The sequence below is a fragment of the Pseudophryne corroboree genome, chromosome 5, assembly GCF_028390025.1.
Source record: "Pseudophryne corroboree isolate aPseCor3 chromosome 5, aPseCor3.hap2, whole genome shotgun sequence".
NCBI classification, from domain to species: Eukaryota; Metazoa; Chordata; class Amphibia; order Anura; family Myobatrachidae; genus Pseudophryne; species Pseudophryne corroboree.
Genome location: NC_086448.1, coordinates 445,136,564 through 445,155,745, shown reverse-complemented (window position 1 = coordinate 445,155,745; position 19,182 = coordinate 445,136,564). Strand labels below are relative to the sequence as shown.

The window sequence follows — 19,182 nt, the reverse complement described above, 5'->3', positions numbered from 1 at the left end:
TCTTTTCCAAAGTAAGTTTAATATCTCGCATTGAGATTTTTATAAATAATTACAATCGAAACACTGGTTACAGAGTTACGTGTCGCTACCATTGAACGAATTGCTACTTCCCCCATTACTAGTCTCCAAACTTAAAACTTCAGCGCAGAGGGGTAATATTTCCTAGTGGTATCAATATATGCTTTTAGGAAGGGTATGTGGGAAGCTACCCCCCCCAAGTAAAATGGGAGAAAGACTTCTCTCAGGTTCCGAATGAAGAGGATTGGCACGTCATCTTTAAAACATGCTTTAAGATATCTAAATGCATTAATCATTCTGAGATGTATTGTAAGCTAATTTATAGGGCCTACTTCACTCCAGAACGCCAACATAAGATATGGCCCTCAGTATTCCAGTTTTGCTGGAGGAATTGTGGCTCGATAGGAGATATTTATCAGATTTTCTAGGCATGCCCTGTCTTACAGACGCTCTGGAAGGAGGTATTTATTATGATTAGTGAAGAACTAGGATTTACTGTTTCTGCAGAACCACGGACAGCTTTGTTTCACTTCTATCTGGGAAGAATGTCCCAGAGTGACAGGTACCTCATGGGACATATACTGATAGCAGTCAAGGCAGCTATTTGCAAGCTGTGGAAATCTTCTCTGATCTCCAGCATTACAGTTATCACAAATACAATTCAGAAACATTATCTATTTGATACGGCAGGTTGTGACTACTCCTCTACTTCATCTAGTCACATGACATGGTTTAGATGCGAGTAGTTCAGGACATGAATGGGACATTCTACCATATATAGTGCTCCAATAGATTTTAGTGTTTTGCATTCCCCTAGTTCTTATTCTTAAATTGTCTCTTCTGAACGGAGTTGGCATATGCAATACCTTAAATTACTTATTGTAAGTAAACTTGATTGTCTCTATTGGGTTTCGGCCCTCTGATGCAAGAAGTTTCTGGCAATTCCCCTCTTCCTTGTCTTATACTCTGTATCCCCTAATATTTGTTGTTATTTTTTTCTTCTTTATGTCTTATTGTATTTTCTGTTTGTTGAAAATCAAAACCCAATAAATATTATTGTGAAAAAAAGGAAACATTTTTGGACTCCCCACCTGGTAGACCCATCAACTGATTTGTTAACATCACATTTGTCCAAATATGTAGATGTATTTATGAAACCACATGTACAAAATCTCCCATCATTTTTAAAAGAGGCGACAAGTGTGCTGAACTTTTTGAAATATTTTAAATGGGAATAAACATTTTTATGGACAACTATTGATGTACAGTCCTTGTATACTAGCATTACTCATGAAAAGGGGATTAAATCCTGCCGTGAGATATTGGAATCTGATCCGAATATAACAGAGGCACATAGTGATTTTTTATGTACCCACATTCAGTTTATCTTGACATATAATTATTTTACATTTTTGGACCAATTTTACTTACAAAATTGTGGCACAGGCATGGGTACTGTTTTTGCACCAAGTTATACAAATATTTTAATGGGCATGTGGAGAAGCACTTTTATATAGTCTAATAATCCATTTTTCAACAACATTTGTTTTTATAAACAATATATTAATGATATAATCTTAATCTGAGACGGAAGTGGGGGAATTCATGGATTTTGGGGCTAATTCAGTAAGGATCGTAAAAAGTACAAATTAGCAAAAACAGCGACCAATCGCAAAACTGCAAAAGCACGCCCAAACGGAAAATCTGCAACACTAATTCAATGTTACAAAAAAAGGCGGACTTGTCAAATTTGCAAATTATGCGATTAGATTTAAAAATCTGCATTTTTTGCGAAAAAAATTACTTTGTCGCATTTTTTGCATAAAGGTTTCTGATGTCACAATTTAACATCAGCCACACATAACATTGAGCCAACCATGCCTACTGACAGGATGCGTCGAACAACAAGACAAGCTACTTCCGCTAGGGTGAATCCACAAACGCAAGTGGAAAAAGAAATAAAAAATAGTTTTTTTTTATGTTGAAAGTTTACATACATGACATATTAATGTTTTTTGTTGTTATTAACATTCCTTATGTTATTATTTAATGTGAAAATCTTTTTTAAAAAAGTGGCGCATAATTAAAATGTCCACAAAATCACAATTATTGTTGTGATGTTATTGAACATGTTTCTTTGTCAAGGGGGGAAAAAAACAAAACAAAAAAAAAAACCTTACACATGTATGTGGGTATGATTTTTGAAGATAATAATTGTTTGTTGCTTTAAATCATAAAAAACTCAGCTTTTAAACAAAAAGCCATTAACCAAACAAATTTTTTTTTAAAAACTTGCTTGTAAATGTTATTGTACATGTCTGTAGGAAAACAAGTGTGTTCTTGACAAACCTGCATTGTTATTAACTTAAAGAATTATTAGGTTACTACTAACATATATTTTAGACTAGTACATGTGTTAAATAGTTTAAAGCTCCCTTACATGTTAAGTTTCAATGCAGCTGAATAAACTGAATTGTGGTCAGCAACGTGAGCAGCTTCACCTGGGTGTAATGAAGCAATGATTGCAGTATACATCGAACATTCTACAACTGAGGTCAGCTTGTGCAGATTTTAAGGTTGACCTGTAGTCACTCAGAAACTGCACACCATAAATGTGCATTCAGTTGCAAAAAATGCGTATGCTCCGCCTATATAAAATCTGCATACGCCCACAAGCCCCTTCTCGTAGTTTTTGCGAATCCAGACCTTTAGTATGCCCCCTACATGCCTAATTTTTGTAGTGCATACGCAGTTTTTGCTGTCTCAGAAGTTGTATTTTTTGTCTCAGAAATTTAATTTTTTGTCTCAGATTTGATATATTTTCGCAATTTTTGCGATTTTTGCGTTCCTTGTTGAATTAGCCCCTTTATACATACAGTATTAATGATTTTAACTTGAAATTTACTTGCACAAGTAAAACACAAGTGGAATTTTTAGACTTGATAACTGTCGAACGATAATGGCAAAATAACAACATTTTTTATAAAACAGTGGACACCAACAGCTACTACATTATGGGAGCAGCCACACCACCCAATGGAAAAATTATCAAAAAATCAAATGGAACTGTAGTGATCCTGTATTATATGAGGAACAATCCAAGATTTACTTAGATTCAGAGAAAGAGGTTACCCTCAAATATCATTAAAAATTGCACCGAGAAAAGTGAGATGTTGGAGAGCTCCTTCAGCAAAAGACTAAAAGGGGTGAAAGAAAAGCCTTTTGACACCCAATACAATTGTGAAGAACATAATCAAGAAAGCCTTCTCTAAACACTGGAACATCATGAAGATGGATCCCATCTTGAATGAGATGCTTCTGGAACACCCTGAGATAATTTTCAGGAAGTCACAAAACCTAAAAGAAATATTGGCCAGAAACATGATTAGAAACGCTATGGATAAGACACAAATCCTGCCCAAATGATTAGGCATGTATAAATGTGGACACTGCAATATGTGTAGGTTCGTCAAAATGAATAGAAGGACTTTCTCTAATTGTGATAACTCTAGAGAGTTTAAAATGAAACACTTTGTCAATTGCAATACCACTGCAGTAATATATATAATTGAGTGTGGGTGCAACTTGAAATATATAGGTAAGACAAAAAGACCATTGAAATTACGGCTACAAGAGCACATTTGGAACGTTAAGAATAAAGTCAAAAGTAACCCACTCTCTTGGCATTTTTCTCTCCATCATGGTTCTAACTTAGATTCCTTCACATTTAGGGCCATTGAACATGTCCAATTGGGTCCAAACGGGGTGATCTGATGAAAAAGTTGTCACAGAGAGAAATGTATTGGATTTTTTTGACTCCACATTGCCATAATAAAGGATATGAAATAGACCGTTTTAATAAATACTGACGTACTGAATATAAATTTTAAAGATGAAACTAACGTAAGTATATTGTCTAGAACAATTCTGTAAGAGTCAAATTAATTTCCAATAAATATTTAAAATGCCAGCGCTAATATATGTTGCAGACGCAAGGCGCATCTTATTACCATATACGATAAAAGTGCGCTGTACGTCGCAAACACTATATCCCTTAAGAGAAAACAGGTACTCACACACATTGTCTGATTGAGGTCCAACGCTCATTGTATAAATTTGATATTTAAAAGGGTATGTATACAATATAACACATGTACAGTATATATCATTCAGTTATAATGTTACATTTACACAGGAAGCAGATAGATACAAACAAATCCATTAGAGTTACTGTTAGCATACAATTACCTTCTCCCTGTCTCATGCTCACTATGCTCCATCTCCTCCATCTTTGGATCTGCGTCCATACCAGCTAACAGCAACTGAACAGAACAGCATCTCAAACAGCACCCAGCAAAAAACAGAACTTCTTGTGTCTGGGATCAGCTATACACTGTGTATGTTGGGGGATAACATGTCTTCCGCTATTGGTCCAGGGGAGGGAACTTTCTCATTCATAATGAGTCATTGGTCAGTTCATATGCAAGCCTTGAGGAAGACATCAAAGGGGCTAGCCTCTGGTTTCCTGTCCATCTGCTTTCTTTTGGAATGTTCTTTGTCATTAGAATTGTGGCTTTATATTCCTACATTTGATCATAACTACTCATTGCAATGTGCTACAATCTAACCACAGGCATCAAATCAATCCACACATTAATCTGATTACTTTGACACCAAGCACGACATATCCATCTTGCTCCGCTCAAACAATACACATACATGACGTTATACTCATTATATAATTTAAAACCTTATAATGTCTAGTGCTTGATATGTTTAATTTATGTGCTGTATGAAATATGTGCTGAATATATCTTTGTGGCATGTCTGTGTAAATGCGTATGTTACCATATATTGCTGTGCTCGCTGCGTGTATTCGCAAGCATAGCAACTCGTGTGTGGAGTTTGTATGTTCTCCCTATGTAAGATTTTTGACTTCGACAGTCCACCCTTTGGCAGTAAACAATAACTGCCTTAAATTATTAACAGAAGAAAAATATTTCAAACACATAATTGGTGACCTAGACACACGTATGTATTCATTTCGCAAATCAGACATTTGACTATTGTGAATGCCAAATTCCTTTCTCACAAATATTTAAAATGCCCACTCTAATATATACTGCAGACGCCAGGCGCATCTTATTACCATATACGACAAAAGTGCGCTGTACATCGCAAAACACTGCATCCCATCAGAGAAAACAATACACCCACACATTGGCCCTCATTCCGAGTTGATCGGTCGCAAGGCGAATTTAGCAGAGTTACACACGCTAAGCCGCTGCCTACTGGGAGTGAATCTTAGCTTCTTAAAATTGCGACCGATGTATGCGCAATATTGCGATTACTAACTACTTAGCAGTTTCAGAGTAGCTTCAGACTTACTCTGCCTGTGCGATCAGTTCAGTGCTTGTCGTTCCTGGTTGACGTCACAAACACACCCAGCGTTCGCCCAGGCACTCCCACCGTTTCTCCGGCCACTCCTGCGTTTTTTCCGGAAACGGTAGCGTTTTCAGCCACACGCCCCTGAAACGCCGTGTTTCCGCCCAGTAACACCCATTTCCTGTCAATCACATTACGATCGCCGGAGCGAAGAAAAAGCCGTGAGTAAAAATACTTTCTTCATAGTAAAGTTACTTGGCGCAGTCGCAGTGCGAACTTTGCGCATGCGTACTAAGCGGATTTTCACTGCGATGCGATGAAAAATACCGAGCGAACAACTCGGAATGAGGGCCATTATCTGAGTTCCAAAGCTCATTGATGTATATATTTGTTATTAAAAGGATATGGATTCAATATATTACAATGTACAGTATACACATAATTACATGGTTACAACTCACACAGTAAGCAGTTAAAACATACAGTTACAGGCCAGCGATACAATTACCATATATTTCAATGCATCCTCCTCTTAATATCTCTCTCTCAGCAAATAAATACAGGAACTGATGTGGCAATAACTCCATCATCGTCTCAGACCAAACAGCAACTCACCTCCTGTGTGATCAGCAATGTGTTATCTAGTTTTTGGGGGAGGGAACTTACTCATTCATGATGAGTCACTAGTCTGTTTGTGTATGCTAAACAGGTTCAACCTTGGGGACGTCCAAAGGGGCTGGCCTGAGCTTCCTGTCCACTACCTGTTTGGAATATCTATTGTTCTAATAAAAGTGATTTTAGCTTACATACATTTAATCATAATTATTTGTTGCAATGTCCTACAACTTTATAACAAGTATCAAATGAATCTACACATTAATCTGGTTGCTTTAATAGTAAATATGACAGGTCTATCTTGCTTCGTTCAAATAATACACATACATGATATTATTTCATTATATAATTTTAAATCATCATGATGTCTGGCGCTTGATATTATTATAATTATGTACTGCATGAAATAAGTGTTGAATCCATCTCTGTGGCATGTCCGTGTAAATGCGTGTGTTACCATATATTGCTGTGCTCGCTGCGCGTATTTGCAAGTATAGCGACTCATAATGTGTGTAGTTTGTATGTTCTTTCTATGTAATATTTTTGACTTCGATACTATTTTTGGGGAAGACAGGGAGAAGGACGAGACATCCTCTATATGCACTCGGTGGTCACGGGAACACTGGTTGGGTGTGGGACGACATTCAACCTATAGAGTATGCTGGGACAGTGTTATGGCCTATGATGTCTGATTTGAACGAACATTTCACACATACATGTACCTACGTCTTTGTACACTGATGTTCGGATTCGATAGAGGTTCTGCTGGGTAGAGGGAGAAAACACAAACCAATCATGAGACATATAAAATTTTCATGGTATATATTCCCATCACTCTTTGAACATTGTTTCCAATTCTGGAACGTATGCTAGGTCTGTTTCATCATTGAACAAGGGCTATTATTTCAGGTTGTGTCCTTCCTAGATAACATAAACCTTCGGAGTTCGGGGAGAGCCACTCATAAACCTTTCTTCCACATATATTAATGAGCTCTTTATCTGCTATGTGTGAATAGCCATTGCCTGATTGTTCCTGATTACCTCCCAATTTCCTGAAATTGGTGAGATGTATCTATGGTACTGGTGGATCTTAAGAGTAGGGGGTCTAGTTATATTATATTCCTTGTCCACCGGTTCCCCCCTCCGTGTAATTCAAGTACCTCAGCTAACTCTAAAAAAAAATATGGCACTAATCCTGCATCATTTCGTCTTAGAGGTACCTGTGAGTACATCCAACATTCCGTTTGGTTTAAGACCTTAGCAACTAGTGAGTGGTAATCACTCAAATGCTGCCTTATTGCTAGACTGACATCTCTGGATGCACTCATCTTCAATTATGGGGTCACAATAACTACAAAATACAGTATTCCTCAGACAATAGCCTATCACGTTACCTCCGAACTCCGTAACTACTAGACCTTCGATTTTCTCTGGATTTAACAAAGTGATAGGCTGATCCTGGGATCCTATAAAAAAGACATCACTCCTTCCTCCAGAACCAGTTCCAGTCCCACACTCGACTCCTCATGAAAAACCTCACAAAAATAAAATGTCTTGAAAAAATTTTGTCAGCGGGAAAAAGAAAGAAAGAACAAAACAAATCTTGTCCATAGCAAATCAATTACAACGACTGGTCTTTCTGTAATCCTTTAGTACGCTCAGGTAGTGTTCAACAGTGCCGCCTCTCAGTCTTCACGGAACAGACTCTCTGGTGATACTTTTGCGATCTCACTCCATTTACGAGTTCCTTCCGGACTACCGACTTTCCTACGATGGGAATCATGGACCCAAGTCTCTCGGCTACTTTCACTGGGATCGTGCTGTCAACAATACTTGGTACGGTCCTTCCCACCTGTCTATTAGGCAAACCTGAGCGTAAGAACAATCACACAGTCTCTTGGTTCACAATCAAGACAGTTAGTATTTGGCATACCAGGAATCAACAGTTTCAAGTTCTTTTGTCATGTTCTCAAATGTTGAATCATCTCGGTAAGGTACTGTACTGTCACCTCTTTGGTGTATTTCTGATCATTGTGCGGATCAATCATGACATAAGGTTGTCTTCCAAAAAACAAAACATAAACCAAAACAAAAATTTCGAAGAGGGTAATTCGTTAAGTGAGTATCTGGGAGTGGTTCCGATGCTACATAATACTAGTGGCAGTGTCTATGACCACAATAGTCCAGTTTCAAGCTATCACTTTGCTCCTACTTCTAGGGGTACCATATCTACACACAATTTTTTGCACACTTTTCTTTGCAATAAACACAGCAGTACTTGTTTAGGCAGGAAATGCCTCTACCCAGTTTGAGAAAACATTAGTGCACACCAATACATAATAATAATTCCTAAAGGGTGTTAACTGTACGAAGTCGATTTGTATTACCTGAAAAGGTCCATCTGCAGGAGGGATATGGGATGGCTCTGTTAGTACTACCTTACCAAATGTTCTTCCTCATGCAAGTAAGACAGGTCATTGCTTTCCTTCTTGCTTGAGAAGAGAACCCTGGTACATGCCAGTAAGCTCTTACCAATTTGCACATACCTTCTCTACTCTAGGTGAGTCAGACCATGTGCCGCCTCAGCTAGGCCTGGGAGATACGTCCTGGGGGCCACTGGCTTACTGTGTCCATCTCTCCAGAGTCCTGAGGACTCCTAACCATACCCCTTCGACTTCCAGACCTCCTTTTGCTGTAGGGAACACAAATTTGCATCTTAATTTAATTGTTGTGTGTTTGCAATGTAGAGTACCATGAGCATAACTAAAAAAACAAAACAAAAAAATCTCCCGAGAAAAAATAGGATTTTAATACCTACCGGTAAATCCTTTTCTCTTAGCCCGTAGAGGATTCTGGGGTCATCATAGAACCATGGGGAATAGATGGGATCCGCAGGAGACATGGGCACTTTCAGACTTTGAAAGGGTGTGAACTGGCTCCTCCCTCTATGCCCCTCCTCCAGACTCCAGTTATAGAAACTGTGCCCAGGGAGACGGACATTTCGAGGAAAGGATTTATTGTTAAACTAAGGTGTGATTCATACCAGCTCACACCTCAAACATGCTGCACAATGTGGCATTCAACAGAACACAAGTCAACGGCATGAACTCTTGCAGCAACATGGTTCTATGATGACCCCAGCATCCTCTACGGACTAAGAGAAAAGGATTTACCGGTAGGTATTAAAATCCTATTTTCTCATAAGTCCTAGAGGATTCTGGGGTCATCATAGAACCATGGGGTTATACCAAAGCTCTAGAACAGACGGGAGAGTGCGGATGACTCTGCAGCACCGATTGACCAAACTTAAGGTCTTCATTGGCCAAAGTGTCAAACCTGTAGAACTTTGCAAATGTGTTTGACCCCGACCAAGTAGCTGCTCGGCAAAGTTGCAATGCCGAGAAACCCCGGGCAGCCCACCTTTCTAGTAGAATGGGCCTTCACCGATTCCGTTAACGACAATCCAGCCATGGAATGAGCATGCTGAATCGTGTTACAGATCCAGCGTGCAATGGTCTGCTTGGAAGCAGGACACCCAACCTTGTTGGGAGCATACAGGACAAACAGAGCCTTAGTTTTCCTAATATGAGCCGTTCTGGCGACATAAATCTTCAAAGCTATGACCACATCCAGAGATTTTGACTCAGCGAAGGCGTCAGTAGCCACAGGCACCACAATAGGTTGGTTCATGTGGAAAGAGGAAACCACCTTCGGTAGAAATTGTTGACGTGTCCTCAATTCAGCTCTATCTTCATGGAAGATCAAATAAGAGCTCTTGAGACAAGGCCGCTAACTCAGACACCCGCCTTGCAGATGCCAAGGCCAACAGGATGACCACTTTCCAAGTGAGGAATTTGAACTCCACCTTCCGTAAAGGTTCAAACCAATGTGACTAAAGGAACTGCAACACCACATTAAGATCCCATGGTGCCACTGGAGGCACAAATGGAGGTTGGATGTGCAACACGCCTTTCACGAAAGTATGAACTTCTGTAAGGGAGGCCAATTGTTTCTGAAAGAAAACCGATAAGGCAGAAATCTGTACCTTAATTGAGTCCAATTTTAGGCCCGCATCTACACCTGCTTGTAGAAAATGGAGAAAAACGTCCTAGCCGAAACTCTTCCGTAGGAGCCCCCTTGGATTCACACCAAGAAACATATTTTCTCCAAATACGGTAGTAATGTTTAGACGTTACCCCTTTTCTGATCTGAATAAGTGTGGGAACGACTTCACTGGGAATACCCTTACAGGCTAGGATTTTGCACTCAACCGCCATGCCGTCAAACGTAGCCGTGGTAAGTCCTGATACACGCACGACCCCTGTTTTAACAGGTACTCGCGCAGAGGAAGAGGCCAGGGATCTCCTATGAGTAATTCCTGAAGATCTGGATACCAAGCCCTCCTTGGCCAGTCTGGGACAATGAGGATCGCACGGATCTTTGTTCTTCTTATGATCTTTAGCACCTTTGGAATGAGAGGAAGTGGAGGGAATACATACACTGACTGAAACACCCACGGTGTCACCAGTGCAATTGCTTGAGGGTCCCTCGACCTGGAGCAATATCTCTGAAGCTTCTTGTTGAGACGAGATGCCATCATGTCTACTTGAGGAACTCCCCAACGACTTGTCACCTCTGCGAAGACTTCTTAGTGGAGGTCCCACTCTCCTGGATGGAGATCATGTCTGCTGAGGAAGTCTGCTTCCCAGTTGTTGAAGATCGCTGACAGAGCGCTTGTATGCTTTTCCGCCCAGTGGAAAATCCTTGTAGCTTCTGCCATTGCCGCTCTGCTTTTCAGAATCAGAATCAGCTTTATTGGCCAGGTATACTTGCGTATACTAGGAATTTGTCTTCGGTTTGCTATACAACAGCCAAGTAGGTAAAAGATAAGCAGGTGGAGGGGGGGGGGGGCAAGTAAAGTCACACAGATAGGTATACCGTAGGGACACAAGTTAGTTACATGTACGTCTAGTCAGTCAATGTTCATGAGTTCAGCAGGCGGACCGCTTGGGGAAAGAAACTTTTGAGGCTTCTGGTGGACCTGGCGGGGACAGCTCTGTAACGCCTGCCTGAAGTAAGCAAGTTAAACATGCTGTGGCCAGGGTGTAGCTGGTCTTTTACTATCTTCATTGCCCGCTTTTTAGTTCTGGACAGGTACAGGTCCAGGACTGAGGGAAGGTCGGCCCCGATGATCTTCTCTGCGGTTCTGACCACCTTTTGGAGCCTGCATCTGTCCTTTGCGCTGGCGGAGCTGTACCATACGAGTATCGAGGAGCACAGTACCGACTCCACAATCGCGGAGTAGAAGAGGATCATAAGCTTCTGTGGGATGTTGAACTTCCTTAGTTGCCTGAGGAAGAACAACCTCTGCTGCGCTTTCCCAACAGTGTTGTCAGCGTTGGACCCTCATTTAAGGTCCCGGGAGATTGTGGTTCCTAGAAACTTGAAGGAGTCCACTAGCGATACCACACTGTCAGCAATCGTTAGCGGAGGTTCACTAGATGACTTCTTCCTGACGGTTTATGTACGCTACTGCTGTTACATTGTCCGACTGGATCAGTACAGGCAGATCTCGAAGATGTTCCGCTTGCCGAAAGCCATTGTAAATGGCCCTTAACCCCAGAACATTTATGTGGAGACAAGTTTCCTGACTTGACCATCTTCCTTGGAAGTTTTCTTCCATTGTGACTGCCTCCCAGCCTCGGAGGCTTGCATCCGTGGTCATTAGGATCCAGTCCTGTATCCCGAACCTGCGCCCCTCTAGGAGGTGAGAGCTGTGCAGCCACCACAGGAGTGATACCCTGGTCTTGGAAGACAGGATTATCCTCCGGTGCATGTGTAGGTGGGACCCGGACCACTTGTCCAATAGGTCCCACTGGAATACCCTGGCATGGAATCTGCCAAACTGAATGGCCTCATAGGCCGCAACCATCTTCCCCAGCAACCGAATGCATTGATGGATTGACACTCTTGCCGGTTTCAGAATTTGTTTGACTAGCCTCTGAAGTTCCAGAGCCTTTTCCACTGGAAGAAATACTCTCTGTAGTTCTGTTTCCAAAATCATTCTCAAAAATGACAACCGCGTCGTTGGAATTAACTGTGATTTTGGCAAGTTTAGGAGCCAACCATGTGTCACGATCCGGGTATCTGGACGCCATTTCTTACCCATCAGATGCCTCCTAAGGCTGGCTCAGCGCTCCAGGACCGGATCCCATCTGTTATCCTGATGTGTACATTCCTGTATCCTCTCCTGTCACTCTGGGACGCTGTCACAGTAAACGCCATATTACACCTGGCATGGCGTCTCCCGCGGCCTCCGCCGCCGTCCCTGAACTTCTGCATGCAGAGTGTCTGAGTGGCGATTACGTCAGCCGCGGCCTCCGCTGTGTCCGCGTGGTTGGATGTGCATCTGTCAGCCTGGCGCCTCCTGTCTCCGGTGGCCGGCGCCGCCATTACTGTTTTCATTACCACATGGATTACAAACCAAACTTCCCTCCAAGTGTCTGCATGGGCGCAGCCATCTTGGATTCTGTCAGCTGATCATTTCCACCAATCTGTTCTCAGTATTGATAATCTGCATAATTGCCTAGCCAATCCCTTCCTTGCTGCAGGTATAAATACACTGTGCCTGAGCAAGGAAGGCGTCAGTGCTTTGGTTGTCAAACCTAGTTCCTGTTTGTCTCTCTCCTGTGATTGTCTTCCAGGTTCCAGCTCCTGTCTCAAGACTTCCACCATAGAGACCCGCACCAGCATTCCACCTGCGGTGTAGCCTGACTCTCCAATCCATTGTGGATTCATCTGTTTCCAGCTACAACATTACCTGCTTCCAGCTCAGCTTCCAGCAGAGTACAGCTTCCCTTAAAGGGCCGGTGTCCTTTCTACACTTTACCACTCTCCACCGGTATTATTATTTCTCCGCTCTCAAGTTCTACATTTCAGTTCATATTTCATCGCTCCCAAGTTCATTTATTATTTAACTGGTTCCAGCCAGTATCCACTCCGTGCTAACAACAGTCTGGTTCCAGCCAGTATCCACAGCAGCTGTTTTATCTTCAGCAACCCAGCTTTTCCTGGAACACCAGCTGGCACAATCCTGGGTTATCTCCATTGCTACAGTCGGGCCTGGTAAGGACTTTCCATCTAGAAGATCATAAGAACTATCTCACACTACCAGTGCCCTGTGGCTCCTGCCATCCTGTAGTACCCAGGAACTGTATTTATTCTTTGCTGACTTTTACGTTTTCTTTTACTGCTGCTGTGTTGCGGAGTTGTCATAATAAACATCATTGACTTTTATCCAAGTTGTCGTGGTCACGCCTTCGGGCAGTTATTATTTATGTTACTTACATGTCCAGGGGTCTGATACAACCTCCTAGGTTCCGGTACATCTCAGCCCCTACAACTGAGGCTGCCTCCCGTCAGCTCAGGCCCTCAGTTGTGACAGTAAGCACTGACCTAATGAATCCAGCCGGAGACCAGGATCAAGCGGCCAGGCCGATGCAAGAACTGGCAGCCCGACTAGAACATCAGGAGGCTGCACAGGGCCACATCATCCGCTGTCTCCAGGATCTCTCTACTCGGCTGGATGGGATTCAGACAACTCTCCGTGGATCAGGCGCGTCTGGTGCGTCAACCACAGTGACTCCAGCTATGACCCCACCCACCTTACCCATTTCTGCTCCACGTCTTCATCTTCCAACGCCAGCAAAATTTGACGGATCTCCAAGATTCTGCAGGGGATTTCTCAACCAGTGTGAGATTCAGTTTGAGCTACAACCTGGCAATTTTCCCAGTGACCGTACAAAAATTGCCTACATTATTTCTCTTCTCAGTGGCTCAGCCCTTGATTGGGCATCACCGTTATGGGAGAGGTCCGACACCCTGCTATCTTCCTACACTGCCTTCGTGTCAACATTCAGGCGCATCTTCGACGAGCCAGGCCGGGTAACCTCAGCTTCATCCGAGATTACGCCAGGGGTCACGTACTGTAGGACAATATCTGATACAGTTCCAGATCCTGGCATCCGAACTGGCATGGAACGACGAGGCCCTGTATGCTGCATTCTGGCATGGCTTATCTGAGCGTATTAAAGATGAATTAGCTACCAGAGACTTACCTTCTAAGTTAGATGAGCTAATCTCACTCTGCATGAAAGTGGATTTACGTTTCAGAGAGAGAGCAACTGAGCGTGGAAGATCATCTGCTCCAAAATCTTCTGCTCCTCCTCCTCGTCAACTGTCACCATCTAAAGATGAGCCCATGCAACTTGGCCGTTCCCGTTTAACTCCTGCTGAGCGCCGAAGACGTCTCTCCGAGTCTCTCTGTCTCTATTGTGCAGCTCCGTCTCACACCATTAATGCCTGTCCCAAACGTCCGGGAAACTCCAAATCCTAGCTCGCCAAGGAGAGGGCCGGCTAGGAGTAATGATCTCCTCTCCATCTCCTCAAGATTGTAATCTCCCAGTCTCGCTTCAAGTTGCTCAACGTTATCGGAACGTCATTGCCCTCCTTGATTCCGGAGCAGCTGGGAACTTTATTACCGAAGCCTATGTTAAACGGTGGTCCCTACCCACCGAGAGACTTCCTTCGTCCATTTCTTTAACTGCCGTGGATGGCAGCAAAATTTTTGATGCAGTTATTTCTTTAAGGACTCTACCAGTTCGTCTGAGAGTGGGAGTTCTTCATTCCGAACTTATTTCTTTTTTAGTGATTCCAAGAGCCACACATCCTGTGGTCCTGGGCCTTCCATGGCTCCGTCTTCACAATCCTACAATTGATTGGACGACTACGCAAATCCTGGCATGGGGTTCCTCCTGTGCTGAGACATGTTTGTTTAAAGTATTGCCTGTCTGTTCTTCCTCCCCCAGGTCGTCTGATGTTCCACCTCCTTCATATCAAGATTTCACGGATGTGTTCAGTAAAGCTTCTGCTGATATCCTTCCTCCTCATAGAGAATGGGACTGTCCGATTGATCTCGTTCCAGGGAAGGTTCCACCTCGAGGCCGAACTTATCCGTTGTCTCTGCCTGAGACGCATTCTATGGAGGAATATATTAAAGAGAACCTAGCAAAGGGGTTCATTCGACCTTCTTCTTCTCCAGACGGCGCAGGCTTCTTTTTTGTAAAAAAGAAAGATGGTGGTCTGCGGCCGTGCATCGACTACAGAGGTTTGAACGACATTACCATCAAGAACCGTTATCCTTTACCCCTGATTACTGAGCTCTTTGACAGAGTTAGCGGAGCTACCATCTTTACAAAGCTGGACTTGCGAGGTGCATACAATCTCATCCGGATCCGTGAGGGTGACGAGTGGAAGACCGCCTTTAACACCCGTGACGGACATTATGAGTACCTCGTCATGCCCTTCGGATTGAGCAATGCTCCAGCTGTCTTCCAGCATTTTGTCAATGAGATCTTCAGAGACATTCTATACCGTCATGTCGTGGTCTATCTAGACGATATCCTCATTTTTGCCAACGATTTAGAGGAACATCGTTTTTGGGTTAAAGAGGTTCTGTCCCGTCTCCGTGTCAATCATCTCTATTGCAAATTAGAAAAATGCGTCTTTGAAGTCAAGTCCATTCCGTTTCTAGGGTACATTGTGTCCGGTTCCGGACTAGAGATGGATCCTGAGAAACTACAAGCAATCCAAAATTGGCCGGTACCCTTAACCCTCAAAGGGGTCCAGAGGTTCTTAGGGTTCGCCAACTATTACCGAAAGTTTATACGAGACTTTTCCACCATTGTGGCGCCTATTACTGCTTTCACTAAGAAGGGTGCTAACCCGTCCAAGTGGTCTGAAGAAGCCATGCAAGCATTTCATCTTTTAAAACAAAGGTTCATCTCTGCGCCTGTTCTGAAACAGCCTGACATCGACTCTCCTTTCATCTTAGAGGTGGATGCCTCCTCCGTTGGAGTAGGAGCGGTGTTATCTCAGAGGGCTAAAGATGGCCATTTACACCCTTGCAGTTTCTTCTCCCGGAAGTTCTCCCCAGCTGAGCGCAACTATGCCATTGGCGACCAGGAGTTGCTAGCCATCAAGCTCGCTCTAGAAGAGTGGAGGTATCTGTTGGAGGGAGCTTCTCATTCAATCACCATACTTACAGACCACAAGAACCTTTTATACCTGAAGGGCGCACAATGTCTCAACCCTCGTCAGGCCAGATGGGCACTTTTCTTTTCCAGGTTCGACTTTAAACTCCAGTTCTGTCCGGGCTCTCAGAATCGCAAGGCCGATGCCCTTTCCCGCTCATGGGAGCAAGAAAATGAGTCAGAGTCTTCAGACAAGCATCCTATTATAAATCCGTTGGCATTCTCCACGGTAGGGATGGACTCTACGCCCCCATCAGGGAAAAGTTTTGTGAAGCCGATGCTAAGGAAGAAGCTCATGCATTGGGCTCATGCTTCCCGTTTTGCCGGACATACAGGTATCCAAAAAACCCTGGAGTTTATCTCTAGGTCCTATTGGTGGCCAACTCTGAAAAAGGACGTCTTGGAGTTTATTGCATCTTGCCCAAAGTGTGCCCAACATAAAGTATCCCGCCAGTCGCCTGCGGGGCAACTGGTTCCACTATCCGTTCCCCGTCGACCATGGACCCACTTGTCGATGGATTTCATTACAGACTTACCCATGTGCAACAAGTTCAATACCATCTGGGTGGTAGTTGACCGGTTCACCAAGATGGCACATTTCATTCCTCTCACCGGTCTTCCGTCAGCTTCCAAGTTGGCTCAAGTATTCATACAAGAGATCTTCCGACTCCACGGTCTTCCTGAAGAAATTATCTCAGATCGAGGAGTTCAATTCACAGCCAAATTCTGGCGAAGTTTATGTCAAGTCCTCCAAGTCAAGCTAAAGTTTTCCACGGCTTACCATCCTCAGACCAATGGTCAAACCGAGAGGGTGAATCAGGACTTGGAGGCCTTCCTCCGCATCTATGTGTCCTCCTCTCAAGATGACTGGGTTCAATTACTTCCCTGGGCCGAGTTCTGTCATAACAACCAGTATCATTCTTCATCTGCTTCAACACCATTCTTCACTAACTTTGGATTCCACCCTAAAGTCCCTGAGTTCCAACCGCTTCCAGCAACTTCTGTTCCCGCAGTGGATATCACCTTGCATCAGTTTGCCAATATCTGGAAGAGCGTACGATCAGCTCTGCTCAAGGCATCGTTCAGGTACAAGAAGTTTGCGGATAAGAAGCGTCGAGCAGTTCCTGCTCTCAAGGTGGGTGATCGGGTATGGTTATCCACGAAGAATTTGAGGTTAAGAGTTCCCAGTATGAAGTTTGCACCTCGCTATATCGGTCCTTTCAAGATTGAACAAGTCATCAATCCTGTTGCTTACAGACTCCAGTTGCCTCCCTTCTTAAAAATACCCAGGACATTCCATGTTTCCCTGTTGAAACCGCTGATCTTGAATCGGTTTCATTCCTCACTTCCTCCAACTCCGAAAGTCCAAACTCAACGAGGCGTTGAGTATGAAGTGGCCAAGATCCTGGACTCACGTCACCGTTACGGTCAACTACAATATCTTATTGACTGGAAGGGTTATGGTCCTGAGGAACGTTCATGGACCAATGCTTCTGATGTCCATGCTCCTGCCTTGGTCCGGAGATTCCATTCCAAGTTTCCTCAAAAGCCAAAGAAGTGTCCTGGGGCCACTCCTAAAGGGGGGGGTGCTGTCACGATCCGGGTATCTGGACGCCATTTCTTACCCATCAGATGCCTCCTAAGGCTGGCTCAGCGCTCCAGGACCGGATCCCATCTGTTATCCTGATGTGTACATTCCTGTATCCTCTCCTGTCACTCTGGGACGCTGTCACAGTAAACGCCATATTACACCTGGCATGGCGTCTCCCGCGGCCTCCGCCGCCGTCCCTGAACTTCTGCATGCAGAGTGTCTGAGTGGCGATTACGTCAGCCGCGGCCTCCGCTGTGTCCGCGTGGTTGGATGTGCATCTGTCAGCCTGGCGCCTCCTGTCTCCGGTGGCCGGCGCCGCCATTACTGTTTTCATTACCACATGGATTACAAACCAAACTTCCCTCCAAGTGTCTGCATGGGCGCAGCCATCTTGGATTCTGTCAGCTGATCATTTCCACCAATCTGTTCTCAGTATTGATAATCTGCATAATTGCCTAGCCAATCCCTTCCTTGCTGCAGGTATAAATACACTGTGCCTGAGCAAGGAAGGCGTCAGTGCTTTGGTTGTCAAACCTAGTTCCTGTTTGTCTCTCTCCTGTGATTGTCTTCCAGGTTCCAGCTCCTGTCTCAAGACTTCCACCATAGAGACCCGCACCAGCATTCCACCTGCGGTGTAGCCTGACTCTCCAATCCATTGTGGATTCATCTGTTTCCAGCTACAACATTACCTGCTTCCAGCTCAGCTTCCAGCAGAGTACAGCTTCCCTTAAAGGGCCGGTGTCCTTTCTACACTTTACCACTCTCCACCGGTATTATTATTTCTCCGCTCTCAAGTTCTACACTTCAGTTCATAATTCATCGCTCCCAAGTTCATTTATTATTTAACTGGTTCCAGCCAGTATCCACTCCGTGCTAACAACAGTCTGGTTCCAGCCAGTATCCACAGCAGCTGTTTTATCTTCAGCAACCCAGCTTTTCCTGGAACACCAGCTGGCACAATCCTGGGTTATCTCCATTGCTACAGTCGGGCCTGGTAAGGACTTTCCATCTAGAAGATCATAAGAACTATCTCACACTACCAGTGCCCTGTGGCTCCTGCCATCCTGTAGTACCCAGGAACTGTATTTATTCTTTGCTGACTTTTACGTTTTCTTTTACTGCTGCTGTGTTGCGGAGTTGTCATAATAAACATCATTGACTTTTATCCAAGTTGTCATGGTCACGCCTTCGGGCAGTTATTATTTATGTTACTTACATGTCCAGGGGTCTGATACAACCTCCTAGGTTCCGGTACATCTCAGCCCCTACAACTGAGGCTGCCTCCCGTCAGCTCAGGCCCTCAGTTGTGACACCATGTTGCTGAAGAACTGTCAGGGAGAGTGCAACGTTTTGCACTAACTGGTCCCTGGATCTCGCCTTTATCAGGAGATCGTCCAAGTATGGGATAATCGTAACTCCTTGCTTGCGAAGGAGAACCATCATCTCCGCCATTACTTTGGTGAAAATCCTCGGAGAAGTGGA

The 19,182-nt window shown here is 43.8% G+C and overlaps 1 long non-coding RNA gene across 1 annotated transcript in view; it reads right to left on the bottom strand.

Annotated features, from left to right (window-relative positions):
- Window positions 1-1,224: 1,224 nt before the first annotated feature.
- The window catches only part of LOC134927846 (uncharacterized), a 110,028-nt gene continuing 92,070 nt past the window's right edge, over window positions 1,225-19,182 (bottom strand). The window contains exons 2-3 of the long non-coding RNA XR_010177752.1: window positions 3,695-3,788; window positions 1,225-3,375 (exon numbers count right to left, since the gene is read on the bottom strand). This is a non-coding gene — a long non-coding RNA (uncharacterized LOC134927846). The remainder of the gene's footprint in view (window positions 3,376-3,694; window positions 3,789-19,182) is intronic.